General features: G+C 39.5%; 1 long non-coding RNA gene across 1 annotated transcript in view; it reads right to left on the bottom strand.

Annotated features, from left to right (window-relative positions):
• Window positions 1-12790, bottom strand: part of LOC147824427 (uncharacterized) — a 73739-nt gene that overhangs the window by 36767 nt on the left and 24182 nt on the right. The gene's annotated exons all lie outside the window — the stretch shown is intronic.

Here is a 12790-nt window from a genome sequence, read left to right as displayed (position 1 = left end):
CTCTCAGCCTTCCAAATGGAGCAGACTGAACTGGGCATGGTGTTGCATGCCTGTAACCCCAGCATTCAAGAAACTGAGGCAGGAGAATCGCTGCAAGTTCGAGGCCAGCCTGGGCTACATGGTGAGTTCAAAGCCAGCCTGAACTATGTATTTAGACCCTGTCTCAAAATACCAAACAAATAAACAAAAAACAAAACAAAACAAAAAAACCTCAGACTGCAGACATGTACCACAACACCAGCAAATCTCATTCTTTATGGATATACAACAATCTTCAAAATCCTTTGAACATAACACTTAGAATTTTAAAAGTTTATTTACTTTCCTTTTATTGTTCTCTTTTTTGTGTATGTTCCTATTTTCTTTCAAAGTTCTAGCATATGTCTTATGTTTCTTTGTTGTCAATTTATGTATGAATGCAAGACTAGGGACAAGGGTGACTTTCCTTTGTGATATGTAAGTAGTCTTGCTTCTTTATGGATCTCCCCACCTTAGAAAGTCTACACTGAGTGGGGCTGGGGATTTAGCTCAGTGGTTCCACCACCTGCCTTGAAAGTGCAAGGTCCTGAGTTCAATCTCTGGCTCAAAAAAAAAAAAAAGGTCTTTTAGAAAGTCTATGTTGAGCTTTTTATCTACAGAAAATATCATCCTGCTCATTTCACTAATGTGAAAAGGGCAGTGATTCCACAAGCAGACTAAATGCCAGAATGAAAAGATCATTGTGCTTGGAATGGAGGCCCAAGAAGGGGATGAGGTAAGATAAATTATTCATGTGCAGACCTTCAGTTACTTTAGACCATCATTAGATAGTCTGGTTAGTCTGGTCATGTGTTGTTGTATGGTAATCCTGCTCAGTAATGCAGGTTTAAATATTTGGTGTTGTGTGCATGACCAAGGAGCCAGTGAAGGGAAGGTGCCATATGTAAAATTATAACTGAGTGCCCCTAAGTCAGAATCCTGCCCAAGTGGAAAATTATTTTTCACTGATAAGATGAGGAAAGGAATCAAGCCCCAAAGGAATCTTGATTCTGGCACTAAGTGCCTGGATGCAGCAGCTGGGCATGACCTGTTACATAAATAGTATAGGGAACAGGGAAAGGGGATGTTACTAGAACCTCTGCAGTAAGTCCTGGTCTCCTGCAAGCCACCGCAGCACAAGGCGAATTACAGGAAAGGTAGAAAAATTAGACTGAGAAGAAGCTGAGCTTTGGGTCTGATCAGTGCTGCTCTGGGAGGCAAAGACTGAAAGACCCCAGTTTACCACACCTTTTATTCAGTACATCCAGAGAAACAAATGTAACAAATGTAACAAATGACATGCAGAGAGTTCAGTACATTGGAGTAAACAAGATGTAACAATCCAAGAACAATGAGGAAATGAGTAGATGAAGATTTTGTTTCTCCCAGGATGTCTTCAGCTGGTGTAATCTTGTCCTGGAGAATCACAGCATCACCAGATCATTGAGGTCTCAGTTATGACCGGAGGCCAAAATGGAATTATGTCTCAGAATACCATAGCTGGCCTGTAGGCAGGAGAACTAGGCTAACCAAATGATTTTTCCCTAAAATTATGTAGCATTGCTCCCGACAAAATAATACCAGATGAGAAGTTTGACTAGGTTGGTATACCTATAAAACCGTAATGGAAGTGGCCTGTATTAGTCATCTTTCCTGTTGCTGGGACAAAATTCCTAATACCTACAATTTAAGGCAGAGAGGTTTAATTGGTGTATGTTTCAGACAGGTCAGTTCATGGTTGACTGGCTCCAAGGCAGAAACAGAATGGCAGAGGAAAGCTGTTCCCCATGGCAGCCGGGAAGCAGACAGAGAAGAGAAGAATGGGGGACAAGAATACACCATTCCAGATCACACCTCAGTGATCTACCCCTTCCATCTGGGCACTCCACCCTTAACAGGAATTCAACTATGAATTCACCAGTAGATTAACCCAGGGATGAGAATAGTGCCCCTATGATCCAATGTAGATAGGGCAGTAGGGTGAGCCACACTCCTAGGAGAAAGGACACTTCTAATACAGTGACACCATCATCACTGTACACACAACCAATTAGAGGAGTGCTTTTTTGGACCAATCAGAAACTAGCTATTTTCAGTTATTGATGTGAATCTGGTCCTGTTCATAGGATCAATCAGAAGATGCTACTTTCAATCCTTCATTTGCACATGGCACAACCAATCAAAAGACACTAATTTCAATCCTTCATTTACATGCAACAGGAAGCCAAACAAGTTTTTTGATAGACCAGATGATGCCAAGTGAGTGTTTAACACGACAACTTTCTCAATGTACATTTATGTAGAAGAGAGATAATCTGGGAATTTTGGATACAAAAACCCCCTTCCTCTTACCCTTGGAGATGCTGTGAGCCTTTTCACTGGTCCATTCTCTCTCTGCAGAGCATACTTCTTTTCTGCCTTCAATAAATGTACACTTTCACTGACTTTTCTGTGTGTCTTTTCCAATTCTTGTTTTGGGACACCTGGAAAGAAGCTCCACAAGACCCTCCATTCAGTAATATTTCTTGACAAGCCAGCCAGGAGGTAAGAAAGACCCCATATCTTGTTGTCACATCTTAATTTTCTGGTTGCACTCTCTCGAGCATTGGTTGGATAGTTAAAATCCATTAGGGTGTCTGCCACTTCAAGACTCCCATGACAGGATAACTTAGCCGTGGAACCTTGAAGGCTCCACCAGGCTCAAGACATCTCCCATGCATCTGCTAGGTTTATGCTTTATGTTTGTGTAACAAAAAGATAAAATGTCTATGTTGCACATCCTGTACCTTGAATGTTTTGTCCTGTTTGCTTCTGAGTTTTGAGGGGCTCACCTATAATCCTTTGTCTCCATTCTGAGTCACATTCTTTCCTGTTACTCAAACTCTTCTCTTTCTAACACTCCCACCCACCAAAGTTCTGTGCTATCCTCCTGGATGTCAGATAAACTGATATTTTTAGAAAAAGGCTATGGTTTTCATTTTTGAGGTTCCATGAGGCCAATTTACAAAGCTGGATATTGGATGGGAAAAACACCTCTGAATTGGTACGCAGCCTGCACTGGGTCCTACTAGATAACAAAGTTGGGGTCAGCTCCTCTCTAGGGAAACAGGAGGGAACAAGCCTTCTTGGCAACATTCAAGGAGTTAATAAGAGCCCATTGGGGTGCATCTTGGTTGATTGGTAAATTTACTTTGGATCCCAATTTGAATTGGTATTTTTGTCTAATTGGCATGCTTAAAACATTTCTTGTGCAATGGGGTAGTTCTTAAAGTTCAATTAGAGGGTTAACTTGCTCTTCCGCTGCTCTCTGCTAGAGCAAAGATTAGTCACTTGGAAATCTGTTGCTCAGCCAGTCATCATCAGAATATAAATATCTGTAAGTTAACTCTGAGATCAAAGGGAAAACAGTGTACTGGGGCATTTTAAAATCCAAATAGCTACAAGGCTTGTTACTAAAGGATACCAGTTAGTAGGACATGTTAGGTAAATGGTGAGAACCCAGTAAAGAACACAGCCAGTTGAATTTGGGGGTTCCAGGTGGGACCTCCAGTAGTAATTCCAAAGAAGATTCCAAGTCCAGTTTACTGAGCTGGATATTTTATGGATAGGGTAAGGGCTTAGTGGAATGGGCTTAGGTGGGCTGACATGAAGGTGGGAGAGTGAGATTGGGAGAATGAGAATGGATGAGTATGTGGGTATAGCATTGGGTGCTATGAACTAGTAGGTGGGGTGGGTATGTTATGTCTTAGGATAGTAGACATTATTCCTGGGCTCAGACAGGGAGGTGCAGGATGTAAGAACGGGCTGTGATTATTCTCAGAGCTCAGGAACTTAGGCAGCTGGGGGAAGATGAGAGTCAGACTTTTAACAATTCCCTCAAAGGCCCCCAGCTGACCCTCCTCAAGACATTTAGATTCTTAGAGATGAATAATCCCATCCTCAAGTGTGTGAGGCTGGGTTAGAAAATCCTCTGAGGCCTCTTCAGGTCATTGGGCATTCAGGTGGTTCACACCTCCATCCCTGGCACTTTAGGAGTCATGGGAGGCAACAGTGAAGGTCATAGAGGGTCAACAAGAAGTTTAACCGAGTTTGATCCCTGGTACCAAAAAAAAAAAAAAAAAAAAAGTTTAAAATTTCCTGGCTGAAGTAGTTTTACAAAATAGGTGAGTGCCCAAACTCCTTTCAGTTGAAATAGGGGGAACTTGTGTGATGCCCAATGAGACCTGCTGATTTTGTATAAATAATTTGCAAAAAGTAGAAACCAGTTTTACCAATCTGAAACATCTAGCTAAGGTCTATGATAATGTCAATAATAACCTCAGTTAAAAACCCTGGCTGAGGGCTGGGGATTTAGCTCAGTGGTGCCGCCACCTGCCTCGAAAGCGCAAGGTCCTGAATTTGATACCCGGTACCAAAAACAAAAAACCTAGCTGGGTCATCTTCTCAAATCCCTCAGGAGCTGGATCTGGAGTCTTATAAGACTTCATAACAATGTTGGCCCTCCTTATCCTCCTTTATATTCTTGGCCCATGTATACGTAACAAACTAATCCATATTCTCTCCTCCTGGCTTTACCACATACTTCCTGAACTCATACTTGTCCTTCAATGATACCAGTGACTCTCTATTCATGACGATATCTCATCTCCCCTGGATACTGCTGGACAACAATTATCCAAAGAAGAAAGAGGAGGAGGAGAAGGAGTAAGAGAAAAAAACCTTAAACCTTAACCCTAAAATAATCTAACTCATTATTAGTCTAGGCCCAAAAATACACTGAGGCTACACAGAGGGAAACTGCTGGCTGTCAGTGATGAGTGATTGCCTGTGGTTGCCAGTTACAACAGATCCATACCATATAATTGAAGGGAAAATTGGAGCCCACAGAGAAAATGAAGAGACAGGCCTCAATGCAGAAAAAGGAAGGGGCGAACTGCACTTTCTCCCCAACTCTTGGCTTGTGACGTGAGAGAGGAGGATTAAATCTGTAAAGACACAGTGTGGGTGGGTGACTCCAGAGGCCTCCAGGGAGAAATGCACTAGTGGAACAGAGCAGTGGATGCTGTGTGCTACAACAGGTGGTAAGTGACTCCAGTCCAAGCAACTGTCATATTCCCTGGAGAAGATGCTTGGCCAGACACCATTTTAGGGAGGGGCCAACTGAACCTGGGATTCTGAGCAGCTATGGCTTGCCTTAATCTCAGGGGTCCCAGTGTTGAAATCCCACAGTGACTGGGTGAGAGACAACCATGGGAAATGTCCAGGATCAGGGTGCCATGGTTAGGCCAACAGGAGACACCCAGAGTGTTGTAGGCTGACCAACTTAGGCCTCAACACCAGGACCAGAAGCCAGAGTCAGTCTGGACATCTGTGGATTTGAAAGTACCAGAATTGGCACCCTGCAAAACTGTGGACCTCAGAAGAAAACCCCAGGCTTGAAATCACAGAGAAATTTCTTTTTTTTTTCTTTGCTTTTAGTTTTCTTTTTTTATTGTTTCTTTTTGTTTTTTCATGAATGTGAACATACTGTTTAGACTGTTCTATTTTTTGTTCTTGTTTTTGTTTTTTCCTTCTTTCTTTCCTTCTTGTCTTCTTCACCAGTTTCCTGAGGCTTGGGTAATCTTCATTTGTCATCTAGTCTTTCTTCTTATCTTTCTCTTCTTTTATTTTTCTATTTTTTTCTCTTATCCATTTGAAATTTCCTCCTTTTAGAGTAAAAATGGTCTATTGAGTGGATATATATATATATATATATATATATATATAACTTGTCTTAAACTTTGTTATATAACCATAAATCTTGTACCTATGGTTAAAGGTGGCAAATTATTGGTTATCACAGTTTGTGGTTTTCTAGTCTATGCTTGATGCTATTGCTATTACTGATTGTACTACTTTAGCCAAGGTCACATAGCTGTTGTGATCAGTTGTTTTTCCTTGTATGCCAGTACCTAGATTCTCTGGGGGTCATAAACAGTACTACATTCCAGTACAAAAGAGCTGAGTGCTAGGACAAACAGGCAGCAATCTTTCATCTTTATTAAATTGAAGAGGCAAGATCTTGGGACAGACTCAAAAGCCAAAACTCCCTGTCACAAATAGACAGATCAATGAGACAAAATGTCAACAAAGAAATATAAGAGCTGAAACAAACCTTTGAACAAATGGACTTAGTAGATATTTACAGAGTGTTCTATTCAACAACAGAATACACATTCTTCTTAGCAGCACCAGTACATAGTACATTTTGGAGAAAATAGACCACACACTAGTGCATAGAACGTGGTAAGGTAAATGCAGCAGAATTGAAATTATCCCATGGATATTATCAGATCATAGCACAATGAAATTGGAAATCAGTGGCAAAAGAAACTACAAAAACTACATAAACACATGGAAATTAAATAACACTCTCCTGAACAACAGATGAAATTAAAGCAGAAATTAGACAGTTTCTATAATTAAATGATAATACAACATACCAGAATTTATGAGATGCAATGAAAGCATTCCTATGAGGGAAATTTATAGCATTGAATTCCCACATTAGAAAAACAGAGTGAGCTCAAATAAATAACCTAGGGTTAAACTTGAACCTTCTAGAAAAAGAACAACTCAAACCCAAAGCATGAATGAGGGAGAGAATTATAAAGATCAGAGCAGAAATTAATGCAAATGTGCCTAAGAAAACAATACAAAGGTTCAGTGAACCAAAGAGCTGGCTCATTGAAAGCTTAAATAAAATAGACAAACCCTTAGCCAACATTATCAAAAAAAAAAAAAAAGGAGAGAAAAGATTCATATCCATGCAATTAGGAATGAAAAGGGCAGAGTCACAACAGATCCTGCAGAAAGCAGACCATCAATACCTACTTTGAGAACCTGTACTCTAATAAGATGGAAAACTCAGAAGAAATGAACAGATTTCTAGATACATATGAATTACCAAAGCTGAATCAACAAGATATAAAAATTCTAAGTAAACCGATATCAATCAGTGAAATTGAAGAAATAATTTAAAAACTAACAACAAAGAAAAGTCCAGGTCCTGATGGATTCACAGCTGAATTCTACAAGAACTTCAGAAAAGACCTAATGCCACCACTCTTCAAACTCTTTAATGAAATTGAAATGGAAGCAATACTCCCAAAGCCATTCCTGGAAACAAGCATTACTCTGATGCCAAAACCAGAGGAGGATCTAACCAAAATATAGAACTACAGCTCAATCTCCCAAATGAACATAGATACAAATATCTTGTAAAACTGGCAAATGGAATGCAGCAAATCATCAAGAAGGTTGTATATCATAACCAAGTAGGATTCATCCCAGGGATACAGGGAAGGTTCCACATATGCAAATCATTAGCTGAGCATGGTGGTGAATGCCTGTAATCCCAGCACTCAGGAGACAGGCACTAGGATCACTGTGAGTTTAAGGCCAGCCTGAACTGCATAGTGAGACCTTGTCTCAAAAAAAAAAAAAAAAAAGAAAAACGGGCCAGGGATTTAGCTCAGTGGTTCCACCACCTGCCTCAGAAGTGCAAGGTCCTGAGTTCAATCCCTGGTACCCACCCCCACAACAATAAAACAAAAGAAAAAAGAAGTCTCATGCCAAAATCAAAGCAAGTATATACACTCAGAGAAATGAACTAATTGGACACAAATCTACAGAATCAGAAGCCAAATGAACCCAAGCAGGAAAAATAAAATGTTATAGTAATATTTCAGGACACAAAATTAACAGGGAAGATCTTAAAGGCAGTCAGGAAAAGTCACCAATAATAATCAGTAGGTAGAACAAGTAAGTGACTGCTGTTTTGCTATTTCAAAAGCAAAAATGGAAGGCAAAAAGTACCAGAATGAAATTCTATACTTTTTATTGGTATTATGGGTTTTTAAGGCAGGGTCTTTGCTATGTAGTCCAGGCTGGCCTTAAACTCACTATGTAGGTCAGGCTGGCCTCGAACTCTCAGTAATTCTACTGTCTCAGCCTCCAGAATGCTGAGATTACAGTGCTGGCATTTCACAAGGCACAGCTGAAAGTGTTATTACTATGTATTTTTTGAGATGGGGGTCTCGAGATGCTCCTGCTGCAACCTCCTGAGTAGGTGAGATAACAGGCGTGCTCTTTTTGCACTTTCGAGGCAGGTGCAGTGCCACTGATCTAAATCCCTGGCCCTAATGAAAGTATTTTAAAGGATGAGGTAAACAGGCTGCATTTCTTTCAGCTTCCTTTTCTATCAAAATGTCTTATTTCACTATCATTTTGTACTCATATTTTATAGGACACATGATTCCAGGTTGTCATTTGTTCTTCTTTCAGTACTTTAATTTTCCTGCATTTCCTTCTGATTGGTATTAATTCTTATGAGAATTAGACCTTATTCTTACTAATGTCCTCTTTTAAGTAAGATATCTTACATCTTGGGCCAGGGATTTAGCTCAGTGGTGCTGTCACCTGCCTCCCAGGTACAAGGTCCTGAGTTCAATCCCAGGTACCAATAAATAAATAAAAAAAATAAAAAAGATATCGTACATCTTTGACTACTTTTACTTTTTTTCTTTATCATTGTTTTTCAATAATTTGACTATGATGTGACCAGATCTTAGTTTCTCTTATTTTGCTTGTTTAAAAAAAATTTTTTTTTTCGGGCCAGGGATTTAGCTCAGTGGTTCTGTCGCCTGCCTTGCAAGCGCAAGGGCCCAACTTTGATCCCTGGTACCAAAAAAATATATATATTTTTTTAAGTTCTTAGGTTCTAGTAAAATTCATCTTGGAAAAGAGAGAATGGATAATATTAGACATGAAAACTGGAATTTCAAGGGCTGGGGATATAGCTCAGTAGTACAGTACCTGCCTGGCAAGGGCTAGGTCCTGAGTTCATTCCCTGGTACCCCCAAAAAACAAAACAAAACTGGAGTTTCATTATATACATTAAAATATTAAAGGCATCATATGAACAACTTTATGCCAATCATTTAGAACTGTATGCAAACAATACACTAAACTAGTAAACAAATGTACCTACAACAAATCTGTGTAACTCCAGGGACAGTTCAGTAGTCCTTAAAAAATATCATTGGCACAAACCTCAGAATATAGGAAAGTTCTTAGTACTTTTTTTTTTTTTAGAAAATACCATGTAGTATTTTCAGTAAAAGCAGCAAACCTGACAGGAAATGAATGAAGAAGGTCCACAGTTCTGCCAATCTCAATTACAGTACTGGTTGGGGCAAGTGGCAGTCCACACTCATCTACATCTTTTATCAACTCTAACATTCTCATTTTGTCCCTGGGTGGTGTTCCAAGGAGTTCCACCAAATAAGAGATAGGGACCTCAATTTGGCTGGCTAAGTATGTTCTTGACTTGTCACAGAAAAAGAATTTCAGGACAGTCAGGAAGAGGCATAAATAGACTTGCGTGGGCAAAGCTAAAGAAATACACACTCAGAGAAATTAGAGTGCAGGACCTCAAGAGGGAGGCATGCTATGGTCTGGGGTTGGGGGATATCTGTGTCCTTGGAGGTGTCTTTTAGATGGTTGATCTAAGATGTTTTGCCTAACAACATTCTTCGAACCCTTTGAATCTGTTTTTTAATCTCAGATTCAGCTTCTTGTCCTTTGTCTATCAAGTAGGTTAATTTATAGACTTAGAGTGTCATTAAGGGATTTGGCTATAAAGGGCCTGGAAAAATAAACAAGCCTGTGGAGCACAAATAATCTTCGGTAATACATATATGGATTACAGATATGAATAACCTCGGGCAACTTTAATTGTATCCTGAAGTGCAGCTTTGTCTGTTTGGGACAGACTCGTACTGTGTAATCCAGCCTGGCCTCAAACTTGTGGCAATCCTGTCTCAGCCTCCGGAGAGCTGGGATCACAGGTGTGCACCACTATGTCTAGCATTCTTGTCTCCTTTCTACCTGTCTTTATTTCTTCTACCCTACCCTGTGTACTCCTTTAAACTTCTCCAAAGTCAAATCTTTTTTTAAAAAAATTCTTTTATTGGTACATTTTAGGTATACAATATGTTTACATTTATCATTGGGTGCTTGTACCTGTACATGATGTATCTTGGTTCTTATTTTTTCCCCGTTACCTATGCGCTCTTCACCCCCTTCGCCCTTCCCTATTTACATAGGTTTCATTTCCATTTTTTTCTTTTCTCATAATTTTTCCTTTCCCTTCTTTCCTTTCTCCTTCCCCTCCCACTACCCCTACACCCTTGGACCTTTTCCTATTTCAAATTATCAATTATTTGTTGTAATCCTTTTAATCCTTATTTACACTTTCAGTTTCTCACACTAGAGAAACGATTTGGTATTTACACATGTGTGTCCTATTTATTTCACTTAAGAGTATGGCCTCAATATGCATCCACTTAGCTATAAATGTCTCTAGTTTCTCGTTCTTTATGGCTGAGTAGTACTTCATTTTATTAAAAAACCACATCTTCTTTATCCAGTTTCCAGTTGATGGGCACTTGGGCTGCTTCCAAGCTTTAGCTATTACAAATTGTGCTGCTATAAACATGGGTGTGCATATATCGATGATTCTTTTAATTCTTTGTTGAAGATATCCAGTGGGGGAATACCTGGGTCAAATGGGACCTGTAGCCCTAGTTCTTTGAGGTATCTCCACACTGATTTCCATAGTAGTTGCACCAGTCTGCACTCCCACCAACAATGGAGAAGGGTTCCTTTCTCTCCACACCCCCGCCAGCATTTGTTATTGGTTGATTTCTTGATAGCAGCCACTCTTTCTGGGGTGGGGTGGAATCTCAGTGTTGCTTTCATCTACATCTCTCGAATGACCAGTGATGTTGAACATTTTTTCATATATTTATTTGCTGCTTTTACTTCTTTGTCTGAGAAATGTCTGTTCATTTTGGATGCCCATTTTTGAATTGGGTCTTTGAATTTGGGGGGTCTGATTTTTTTTCAATTCTTTATATATTCTAGATAGTAGTCCTTTGTCTGAGGTACAGCTGCTAAAAATTTTTTTCCCACATTGTAGGTTGTCTGTTAGCTCTGTTGGTGGTTTCTCTTGCAGTGCAGAAGCTTTTTAATAAGATGAGATCCCAGTCGTTGATTCTTTCGGCTAGTTCCCGTGCTACTGAGGTTTTGTTCATAAAGTCTTTACCTATGCCAATGTTTTCACGAGTTCTACCTAACTTGTCTTCCAGCAAATTTAGTGTTTGTCTTAATATTTTGATCTTTAATCCACTTTGATCTTAGTTTTGTGCATTGTGATAGGTATGGGTCTAGTTTTAAACTTTGACAGGTTGAAATCCAGTTTTTCCAACACCATTTATTAAATAGGCTACCTTTCCTCCAATGGGGTGGTTGGCTCCTTTGTCAAAGATGAGGTGGCTGAGTATGTCTGGAGTTGTTTCTGCATCTTCTAATCTATCCCACTGATCCTAGGCTCTGTTTCTTTGCCAGTACCATGCTGGGGTTTTTTATTTTTTATTTTTTTACTATGCTGTTTTTATCACAGTAGCTTTGTAGTATAGTTTCAAGTTGGGAATTGTGATACCCCCAGCCATGTCTCTGTTGCCTAGAATTGCTGTTGCTATTCTAGGTCTCTTCTGGTTCCAAATGAATTTTTGGATTGTTTCTGTAGTTCTGTGAAGTATATTGTTGGAATTTCAGTCGGCATTGCATTAAATCTATATAGTTTTGGAAGTATGGCTATTTTCACTACATTGATTCTTCCTACCCAGGAACAAGGGATGTCTTTCCATTTTACCTCCTCGATCTCCTTTTTTTTTTTTTGGTACTGGGGATCGAACTTGGGTCCTTGCGCTTGCGCAGCAGGTGGCGAAACCACTGAGCTAAATCCCTGACCTTCTCCTTTTTCAGAGTGCTGTAGTTTTCAGTGTAGAGGTCTTTTGCTTCCTTTGTTAGGTTGATTCCTAGATATTTCATTTCCAAAGTCACCTCTTGATTCTCTGTCCAATAAATACATTAAAAAGTTTTAATGTATGTGTTTTTCATTTTTTCCTATTTATTTACTGTACTTTATCTTTCTTGTGTTTGGTTTCTGGTTGGCTCTTATGGGCCTGACACTCCTTGTGTGGAACTTTGAAATGTTGTCACTGTTTGTTATATCATTTTGTTTTAGAAGGTGGTAGGTTAGTATGTGGATGCAACTGAATCCTCAGGATGATGAAATATGTGCAGACTTGGCCAGTGAGAGTGATTAGTGTTTGGAGACAGAACGTGGCATGGAGGTTCCACAATTATAACATATATTTCTGAGATCTGGGGTGGAGCATCTGAAAAAGGCCAGAGAGGAAGGGTGAGGACAGGCCCAGGTTTGGGAAGTTTCATTGAGAGATTCTTGAGATTCCTTTGACTTTGCTTCTCTAAACTGTTCCACATAACTTTTTGTCTCCAACAGTCACATTGTATCTAATAACAAGCATAGTTTATTATTCCTGTCATCTTTCAGAATGACACTTTTGTTCATTCTTTCTTCCCTAATTCGTTTTCCTTTTTAAAAGGTTTTGGTCCCTTAACTTTGATGACTATCCTCTTTCCTCCCTTGGTTTTCAGTTTTTACTTATTGTCCCTTTAATATTACCCACTGCACTTCTGCTACAAGTGTTTCTGGCATAACTGTATCTACTTGCAATCTGAAATCACAAGCTATACTAGTTCTAGACATTTTCTCTAAATTTCAGAAACCTTTCCATAATGGATCTCAATAGTTTCTGTTCCTTTCTCATAAAGCTGTTCTTCCTTTGTGTTTTGAGACCTA

Source organism: Heterocephalus glaber, unplaced genomic scaffold (genome assembly GCF_053883595.1).
Source record: "Heterocephalus glaber isolate CG9 unplaced genomic scaffold, H.glaber_assembly_v1.0 deba00001543, whole genome shotgun sequence".
Taxonomy (NCBI): Eukaryota; Metazoa; Chordata; class Mammalia; order Rodentia; family Bathyergidae; genus Heterocephalus; species Heterocephalus glaber.
The sequence above is the reverse complement of the archived record's forward strand: the minus strand, read 5'-3'. Positions and strand labels throughout refer to the sequence as shown.